This window comes from Chrysoperla carnea (assembly GCF_905475395.1).
Source record: "Chrysoperla carnea chromosome X unlocalized genomic scaffold, inChrCarn1.1 SUPER_X_unloc_89, whole genome shotgun sequence".
NCBI lineage: Eukaryota > Metazoa > Arthropoda > Insecta > Neuroptera > Chrysopidae > Chrysoperla > Chrysoperla carnea.
The window spans coordinates 5,001-15,000 of NW_025408221.1; the positions used below are offsets into that span (position 1 = coordinate 5,001).

Sequence of the window (10,000 nt, forward strand, 5' to 3'; positions counted from 1 at the left end):
ACACGAAACCCTTCTCCACGTCAGTCCTCCAGGGCCTCGCTGGAGTATTTGCTACTACCACCAAGATCTGCACCGATGGCGGCTCCAGATGGCCTCACGGCCAATCCTTCCGCGCACACCACCGCGACCCTCCTACTCGTTAGGGTTTCATGATAAAAGATAAATCTTTTATCGAAAATACCAACTAACGGTAGAGTATAAGCATGACGCTTCAGCGCCATCCATTTTCAGGGCTAGTTGCTTCGGCAGGTGAGTTGTTACACACTCCTTAGCGGATTCCGACTTCCATGGCCACCGTCCCTGCTGTCTTAAGCAACCAACGCCTTTCATGGTATCCCATAAGCGTCAATTTTGGCGCTTTAACTCTACGTTTGGTTCATCCCACAGCGCCAGTTCTGCTTACCAAAAGTGGCCCACTTGGCACTCTGATCCATATATAAAAAATATATTCTCATAGCTTCACATTATAAATAATGTTTTTAAGCAAGCTAGAGATCTCACCCATTTAAAGTTTGAGAATAGGTTGAGGTCGTTTCGGCCCCAAGGCCTCTAATCATTCGCTTTACCGGATGAGACTCTTATATAATGAACGCCAGCTATCCTGAGGGAAACTTCGGAGGGAACCAGCTACTAGATGGTTCGATTAGTCTTTCGCCCCTATACCCAGTTCCGACGATCGATTTGCACGTCAGAATCGCTACGGACCTCCATCAGGGTTTCCCCTGACTTCATCCTGACCAGGCATAGTTCACCATCTTTCGGGTCCCAGCGTGTACGCTCTAGGTGCGCCTCTATTATAATATAATCCGAAAACTAAATTATAATAATATAAGACGCCCTAGGAGTGCGATATTTAATACATAATATAAATATATCCTCCTTTTATCATTTATAAAAAAATATAAATAATATTTACTTTCATTGTGCCTTTGGGTTTCATAAAATTTATAAATATTTCGATGAAAAAATATTTTATTCCCAATGACTTGCGTACATGCTAGACTCCTTGGTCCGTGTTTCAAGACGGGTCCTGAAAGTACCCAAAGCTATATCGTCGCTGACAGATAAATTTTTAATAAAAAAAAATGAGCCAGTTCATTATCATACACCTACTGACAGTTAAATAGTATCATATAACGGCATAAAATCCGTATATATAATATGTTTTAATAAAAAAAACCTATTTATACTCGTGGTGGATCTGAACGCGTTAATAACGCGACTCAATATCAATTTATAATTAATACCATCAAACAATTAATCAAGAAACATAGGCGTTTAACATACACAAAATATTATCAAAAAATAATATTGTACATTAATCAACGCACCAATGCCTATAGATTAATATTTAATGGGTCGCAACGTCCTACAAGATGAGAAGTGCATACCTCGTTATCATACAATTAACAATATACAGCAGTGCATATATTTTTACTAAAAATAAATTCCTAATAAAAATTTTTGTCACATGCTAGTACAAATTGGTTGATTAACGATAAAAAGTAAATGAATCTCATCTTTCGACCTTTCGGGTTTCTCAGGTTTACCCCTGAACGGTTTTACGTACTCTTTAACTCTCTCTTCAAAGTTCTTTTCAACTTTCCCTCACGGTACTTGTTCGCTATCGGTCTCGTGGTAATATTTAGCCTTAGATGGAGTTTACCACCCACTTAGAGCTGCACTCTCAAGCAACCCGACTCTAAGGAAAGATTCACCTATCATCAATAATAATCACTACGGGCCTGGCACCCTCTATGGGTATATGGCCCCATTCAAGATGGACTTGGATGTATTATATAACATAGGTTTATATTGAATCTTCCTAAACACTACATTCCCCAAGTGTCTGTTTATCAGCCACGGGGTTCAGTGCTGGGCTTATCCCTGTTCGCTCGCCGCTACTAAGGGAATCCTAGTTAGTTTCTTTTCCTCCGCTTAATAATATGCTTAAATTCAGCGGGTAATCTCACCTACTCTGAGGTCGTAAAAGTTTTTAGAAGTATTAAAACAAAAATTTTTTTTATATATTATGTTTTTGTTATATTTTATAAGTAAACAATTTTCTTAATTATTCATACTCAAATTTTTTTAATATTATTATATAATATTATTTTTATATTTATCTAAAGAGAAGAAAATAAAAAATAAATAATTATATATATTAATTTTTTTCGAGTATATTGAAAATTTTATTACAAATAAAATATTCCATAACAAAATATTAATATATAATATTTTTGTTTATTCTTCTTTATTTAATATTTTAAAAATATATTATTAATATCATTTATTATTAATATTATTATTAACATAAAGTTTTATAATATTATATATAAATGATAAAAAATAATATTGATATATTAATTTAAAAATGTCGACAAATAATAAAAAATATATAAATTTTAAATGCTATTAAAAACATTTTATATTTATTTTTTTCTTATATTTGGCGTAAAACATTCATATATAAATAATTTTACATTTCTTTTATAAAAATTTTATTTATCAATTTAATTAAATATGAAAAAATAAATTTTCTTTTTAATTATTGATAAATTTCTTTTTCATAAAAAAAATTTTATGTAAAATAATCTTTTATTATATTAATATAATGTATACGACCCTCAGCCAGATGTGGTCCGGGAACAGTATCCAAGGACCGCAATGTGCGTTCGAAATGTCAATGTTCATGTGTCCTGCAGTTCACAAGTTGACGCGCAATTAGCTGCGTTCTTCATCGACCCACGAGCCAAGTGATCCACCGTCCAGGGTAATCTTTTTAAATTTTAAATGTAAGTATTATTATTAATAATAATCTTTATTTTTAATATAAAAAATAAAATTATTAATTTATATATCTTTATAAATTCTTTTAAAATAAAAAAATTTTTCTAGAATATAAATTATATATTTTATTTTAAATATATATATATATAAATTAAAGATATTATGGTATTAATAAATATATACATAACATTTTTGATATTTTTGTTAGTGCTAGCTAGATATAATAATTAATATTTGGTATATTTTATAGAAATGTATTTATTTTTTTTTTTATAAATTATTTTCTACATAAAAATATATATAATATTAATATGGTACAAAACAAATGGGTTTGTTTTTTAACATAATAACTTTTAATAAAAAAAAAGAAATATCAAGACAAAACATAAAGAAATTTAAATTTGAATAAATTTTATTCTTTAAAAAAATTTTATCTTGTGTTTTCTTTATTTTTATTATATAACATAGAAAAATAAAAATATAGATTATATCAATTATAATCTTATTTTATTTTTCTTAATAGAGATTATATACATATAAACAAATAATTTCAATATATTCTATTTTTAATTTCACTTTTTTATAAGAGAAATTATTTATAGATTTTATTAATAATTATTGTTTAATAATAATAATAATATTGAATATAAAAATATTTTATATGTAACAAATATATTATTAATATTTATATAATATTCTCTATATTATATGTATAGATATATTATGTGTATAAAAAAAGTTTGGCGTATTACTTTAATATGATATCATAACCAAAATAAATCTCTTTTAACACATAATTACTATTATATATTTTGAGAAAATTACATATTAATATGTTATTTTGTTAAAAAAAATATTTCTTATCAATAATATTTTTATTTTTTGGAATATTTAAAAACAATACAAAAAATATAAATAAATATATTTTATATATATCGTTAATGATCCTTCCGCAGGTTCACCTACGGAAACCTTGTTACGACTTTTACTTCCTCTAAATGATCAAGTTTGGTCATCTTCCCAGCAACATCGGCAATATCAGAAATATTGCCGCGTACCAGTCCGAAGACCTCACTAAATCATTCAATCGGTAGTAGCGACGGGCGGTGTGTACAAAGGGCAGGGACGTAATCAACGCGAGCTTATGACTCGCGCTTACTGGAATTCCTCGTTCATGGGGAACAATTGCAAGCCCCAATCCCTAGCACGAAGGAGGTTCAGCGGGTTACCCGGACCTTTCGGCCTGGGAGGACACGCTGATTCCTTCAGTGTAGCGCGCGTGCGGCCCAGAACATCTAAGGGCATCACAGACCTGTTATTGCTCAATCTCGTGCGGCTAGAATGCCGCCTGTCCCTCTAAGAAGAATTATTTGTACGCCGGCAGTAAAAACCACATCAAAAAACTGCGTACCCATACACCATAACATATGCAACATAAAGCACAATATATACAAAATATAATCTTGATCGTTAAATCTCAAAAATACATGCATATATAAATACAATACATAACACACATGAAAATGAATGAAATGGGAAACAAACAGCCGATGGGCCTTGAGATGCCGGTAAAGTACGTCTATTTAGCAGGCTAGAGTCTCGTTCGTTATCGGAATTAACCAGACAAATCGCTCCACCAACTAAGAACGGCCATGCACCACCACCCACCGAATCAAGAAAGAGCTCTCAATCTGTCAATCCTTCCGGTGTCCGGGCCTGGTGAGGTTTCCCGTGTTGAGTCAAATTAAGCCGCAGGCTCCACTCCTGGTGGTGCCCTTCCGTCAATTCCTTTAAGTTTCAGCTTTGCAACCATACTTCCCCCGGAACCCAAAAGCTTTGGTTTCCCGGAAGCTGCCCGCCGAGTCATCGGAGGAACTTCGGCGGATCGCTAGCTGGCATCGTTTATGGTTAGAACTAGGGCGGTATCTGATCGCCTTCGAACCTCTAACTTTCGTTCTTGATCAATCAAAACATTTTTGGCAAATGCTTTCGCTTCTGTCCGTCTTGCGACGATCCAAGAATTTCACCTCTAACGTCGCAATACGAATGCCCCCATCTGTCCGTATTAATCATTACCTCGGAGTTCCGAAAACCAACAAAATAGAACCGAGGTCCTATTCCATTATTCCATGCACACAATATTCAGGCAAAATTTGAGCCTGCCTTAAGCACTCTAATTTGTTCAAAGTAAACGTACCGGCCCACCTCGACACTCAATTAAGAGCACCGCGACGGGATTGCAATTGGGGGCTGCCACCGCTCTTAACGGTTAAACACTTACGACAAATTACATAATAAAAATATATATAATGCATTAAATAAATAATAACACTAAAATATACTTTATACATAATCTGTACCACCCACCGGTAGGACGTCCCACATAACATGCTAGTTAAACAATGCGAGCATTGAACCAACAGTGTAGGACACAGATTCGACTACGAGCTTTTTAACCGCAACAACTTTAATATACGCTATTGGAGCTGGAATTACCGCGGCTGCTGGCACCAGACTTGCCCTCCAATGGATCCTCGTTAAAGGATTTAAAGTGTACTCATTCCGATTACGGGGCCTCGGATGAGTCCCGTATCGTTATTTTTCGTCACTACCTCCCCGTGCCGGGAGTGGGTAATTTGCGCGCCTGCTGCCTTCCTTGGATGTGGTAGCCGTTTCTCAGGCTCCCTCTCCGGAATCGAACCCTGATTCCCCGTTACCCGTTACAACCATGGTAGGCGCAGAACCTACCATCGACAGTTGATAAGGCAGACATTTGAAAGATGCGTCGCCGGTACGAGACCGTGCGATCAGCTTAAAGTTATTCAGAGTCACCAAATTAAACGATGCAAATTAAAATTTACACCGATTGGTTTTGATCTAATAAAAGCATTCCTTCCATCTCTGGTCGGAACTCTGTTTGCATGTATTAGCTCTAGAATTACCACAGTTATCCAAGTAAATGTGGGTACGATCTAAGGAACCATAACTGATATAATGAGCCTTTCGCGGTTTCACCTTAATTTGGCTTGTACTGAGACATGCATGGCTTAATCTTTGAGACAAGCATATGACTACTGGCAGGATCAACCAGGGAACTATTTGTATTTATAATATTAAATATATAATAATATACATGATATTTTTGTTTTCTTATTATAAGAAAAAAAATTTTCATACAATAATTATTAATATATAATAATATTATTACAATTTCATTTTAAATATCAGATGGTCTCACCCATTACTGATATAAATTTTTTTTTTTTTATATCTCTATTGTTTTAAAATTAATAGAAAAAACATATGAGATATATATATTATTATTAATTTTTTTTTTTTTCAAATATATATTTTATTATGTCATTTATATAATTTTTTTGCTTTTACAAAAAGAAATATATAACATGTTATTCATAATAAATATTATTGAATAAAAAAAAAAAAAAATAATTATGATTTTTGTCAGACCATCACCAAATGGGTCTTAAAATATTTCAAACATTTTCTCATACTCGTCGCTAGATTGAAAGCGTCATTTATTTTTTAATTTTATTTAAAAAGTTAATTTTAAATAAAAAACGTTATAATAACACTTAATATTCTCGCTTGGTATGAGGTGAGTCAATGTAATATTATTTATAAAAATAATTTTTATATAAATATTGTGTGCTCATATGGGAGTGTAAAGTTTAAAACTTATAACCCATGAACTTGCTTTGACAAAAAAATTTATATGTTATTCTATTTATAATCAATAATTTAATAAAAAAAAATTTTTTTTTAAATATTGATATAAAAAGATATACATATAGAGGTTTTTTTTACAAAATTCTCATTAATTTTTTTACAAAAATAATAATACAATATTTAATATCAAAATAATCCAAACTGATTACCATCCAGACTATTATCAATATATATAAGATTGTATTATTATTCATTTCAATACATATTTATTAAAACTGAGATAAAATTTCATATATTAATAAATATGCATGTGTAAAAAAAAAAATTTTTATATAATAATTGAAAATGTTTTTGCTATTATTTTGTATACATACATTAAATAATTGATAACAATTTAATACAATGTACACCTAAAAAATAATAACAGCATATACATATTCGAAACATTACTAGCAAAAAAACCAAAATACAATATTAAATATCAAAATAAACCAAACTGATTACCATCCAGAATATTTTGAGTATATATATATATAATTTTGTATATTTTGCGTTCATGTTAATAAAATATATAAATGATACATATTTGAAAAGTGTTATTCTTCTTTCTGTTTTTTCGTAATATCATGGTGTCCATAGACATGCAAAAGCGTCATACCAAGCCATATACATACCTACACCACCTTTGTTGAATGATACACGAACAGTATGAAAATTAAACAACATATTCAATATCATTTTATATTATACTAAAATAAATGTTATTCTATTAAGAATGTGTATATTTTTAAATTTGGCATTCATTACATAGTCAAAATACAATAATAATATAGATGATACATATACGATAATTGTTATTTTTCTTTCTGTTTTTTCGTGATATCATGGTGTCCATAGAATTGCAACGACGTCATACCAAGCCATATACAACTCTACACCACCTTTGTTGAATGATACACTTAGAGTATGAAAAATAAACAAATTATACTATATCATACTATATCATATATGTAAGACTGTTGAACATAATACCACAAAATACACTATTTCATATAGATATACATTCATTCTTGTCAACATAAAAGTACGTTATAAATGATACATATACAATAAGTTTTATTCCTCTTTCTGTTATTCCGTAATATCATAGTGTCCATAGAATTGCAACGACGTCATACCAAGCCATATACAACTCTACACCACCTTTGTTGAATGATACACGGACAGTATGAAAAATAAACAACCTATTCTATACCATTTAATATCATACTAAAACATGAAACAAATGTTATTCTATTAAAAAGTGTATTATTTTATTATATTTAGTATTCATTACACAGTCAACATACATAAATGATACATATACGATAAGTGTTATTCCTCTATCTGTGCATCCGTAATATCATAGTGTCCATAGAATTGCAACAACGTCATACCAAGCCATATACAACTCTACACCACCTTTGTTGAATGATACACGGACAGTATGAAAAATAAACAACTTATACTATACCATACTATATCATATGTGTGAGACTGCTGAACGTAATACCACTAATACACTGTTATACATAGATATACATTCATCTCATTAACTTACACGCACTATCCATCATATATATTAAAGACATTACACCCGGTGCTTCAAACTCAAAATATGATAATGTTTAAAATGGCTTTAAACATCATAAACTTTACAGAATAATCAAAATTTAAAGAAAAAAATTTTAAAAAAAAAATTTTTTTCAGCTAAAAATTTTTATTTTGGGACCAAAAAATTTTTTTTTGCTTTTATCATATTTTATTAAATGAAATTTATGCATTATAATAAATTATTCAATAAACATTAATAATTATAATAAATTATTAAAAAATTTTTGGAATTAATGCAAATTTTTAGAAAAAAATGTATATTTTTTTTTTATATACAAATCGTACATGTTATATTGCGACAGGGTACCGGTATAATACATGTGATACATATGTAGATTTTCGAAAAAATTTTTATCCTTTTAAATGGTCCTAAATACTATATAAAGGTAAAATATATAGAATTTTTCGGGATTCATTAAAAAATTTTAGGGAAAAAATTTCATTTTATTTTATATACAAATCGTACATGTTATATTGCGACAGGGTACCGGTATAATACATGTGATACATATGTAGATTTTCGAAAAAATTTTATCCTTTTAAATAGTCCTAAATACTATATAAAGGTGAAATATATAGAATTTTTCGGGATTCATTAAAAAATTTTAGGGAAAAAATTTCATTTTATTTTATATACAAATCGTACATGTTATATTGCGACAGGGTACCGGTATAATACATGTGATACATATGTAGATTTTCGAAAAAAATTTTATCCTTTTAAATAGTCCTAAATACTATATAAAGGTAAAATATATAGAATTTTTCGGGATTCATTAAAAAATTTTAGGGAAAAAATTTCATTTTATTTTATATACAAATCGTACATGTTATATTGCGACAGGGTACCGGTATAATACATGTGATACATATGTAGATTTTCGAAAAAAATTTTATCCTTTTAAATAGTCCTAAATACTATATAAAGGTAAAATATATAGAATTTTTCGGGATTCATTAAAAAATTTTAGGGAAAAAATTTCATTTTATTTTATATACAAATCGTACATGTTATATTGCGACAGGGTACCGGTATAATACATGTGATACATATGTAGATTTTCTAAAAAATTTTTATCCATTTAAATGCTTCTAAATACTGTATAATGCAAATATATATAATAATTTACAGAATTAATACAAAATTTTTATTGTACAAATTCACATTAATAGTTAATTGGTTAAAAAAAAATTTCAATACACAATGGGAATCAGGCTATTTTATTGGAACTTATTTATAATTAATTCATAATATATTTTTCTATATAAATTGATTAATTGATTTTACATTCACCGTGTAAACGTATACACCATTCAAGTAACATAAAAAAAAAAAAAAAAAAAAAAATTATTATTATATTCTAGTAATACATAATAGTTATTCGCTAAAAAATATTTAATAGACAATAAAAATCTGACTATTCTGTTGTGAACTTATAAATTATTGATTCAAAATATATTTCTCTACCTAAATTTATTAATTGTATACACGCCCCCATGTACGTTGTTCAAGTCATATATTATTTTGCATAAGGATTACAAATAAATATTATATAATAAATAAGAGTTAATAAAAATTTAAAATTTATTATCCATTTTAAATTTATCAGCTAAATAAATATTTTTACATTCTTTTAAATTATTACTTTTTATTGTATTAAGAGTATATATCTAGTTTTATTAATCTTAATCCTTTTACAAGCACTAATATTATTTATACATAATATATTTTTATTTTATGTATGGAAAGCATAACTTGCTAAATACATCCTAACAATTTAAAAACTTTTCATTTGATTAATATTATTTACAATAGCTAATATTAATAGAATCTGAATAATCAAAATTATTTCTTTAAATATATGAATTC

The 10,000-nt window shown here is 28.9% G+C and overlaps 3 non-coding genes across 3 annotated transcripts in view; all 3 read right to left on the reverse strand.

Annotated features, from left to right (window-relative positions):
• Positions 1-1,987, reverse strand: part of LOC123304751 — a 4,580-nt gene extending 2,593 nt beyond the window's left edge. Inside the window, exon 1 of the ribosomal RNA XR_006536739.1 lies at positions 1-1,987. This exon is cut by the window's left edge and continues 2,593 nt beyond it. This is a non-coding gene — a ribosomal RNA (large subunit ribosomal RNA).
• A 634-nt stretch (positions 1,988-2,621) lies between these two features.
• On the reverse strand, positions 2,622-2,776 carry LOC123304750. The gene has a single exon (XR_006536738.1). It is a non-coding gene; the product is annotated as a 5.8S ribosomal RNA (ribosomal RNA).
• A 953-nt stretch (positions 2,777-3,729) lies between these two features.
• Positions 3,730-5,884, reverse strand: LOC123304754. Its single transcript, XR_006536742.1, has one exon. It is a non-coding gene; the product is annotated as a small subunit ribosomal RNA (ribosomal RNA).
• Between the last annotated feature and the right edge of the window lie 4,116 nt (positions 5,885-10,000).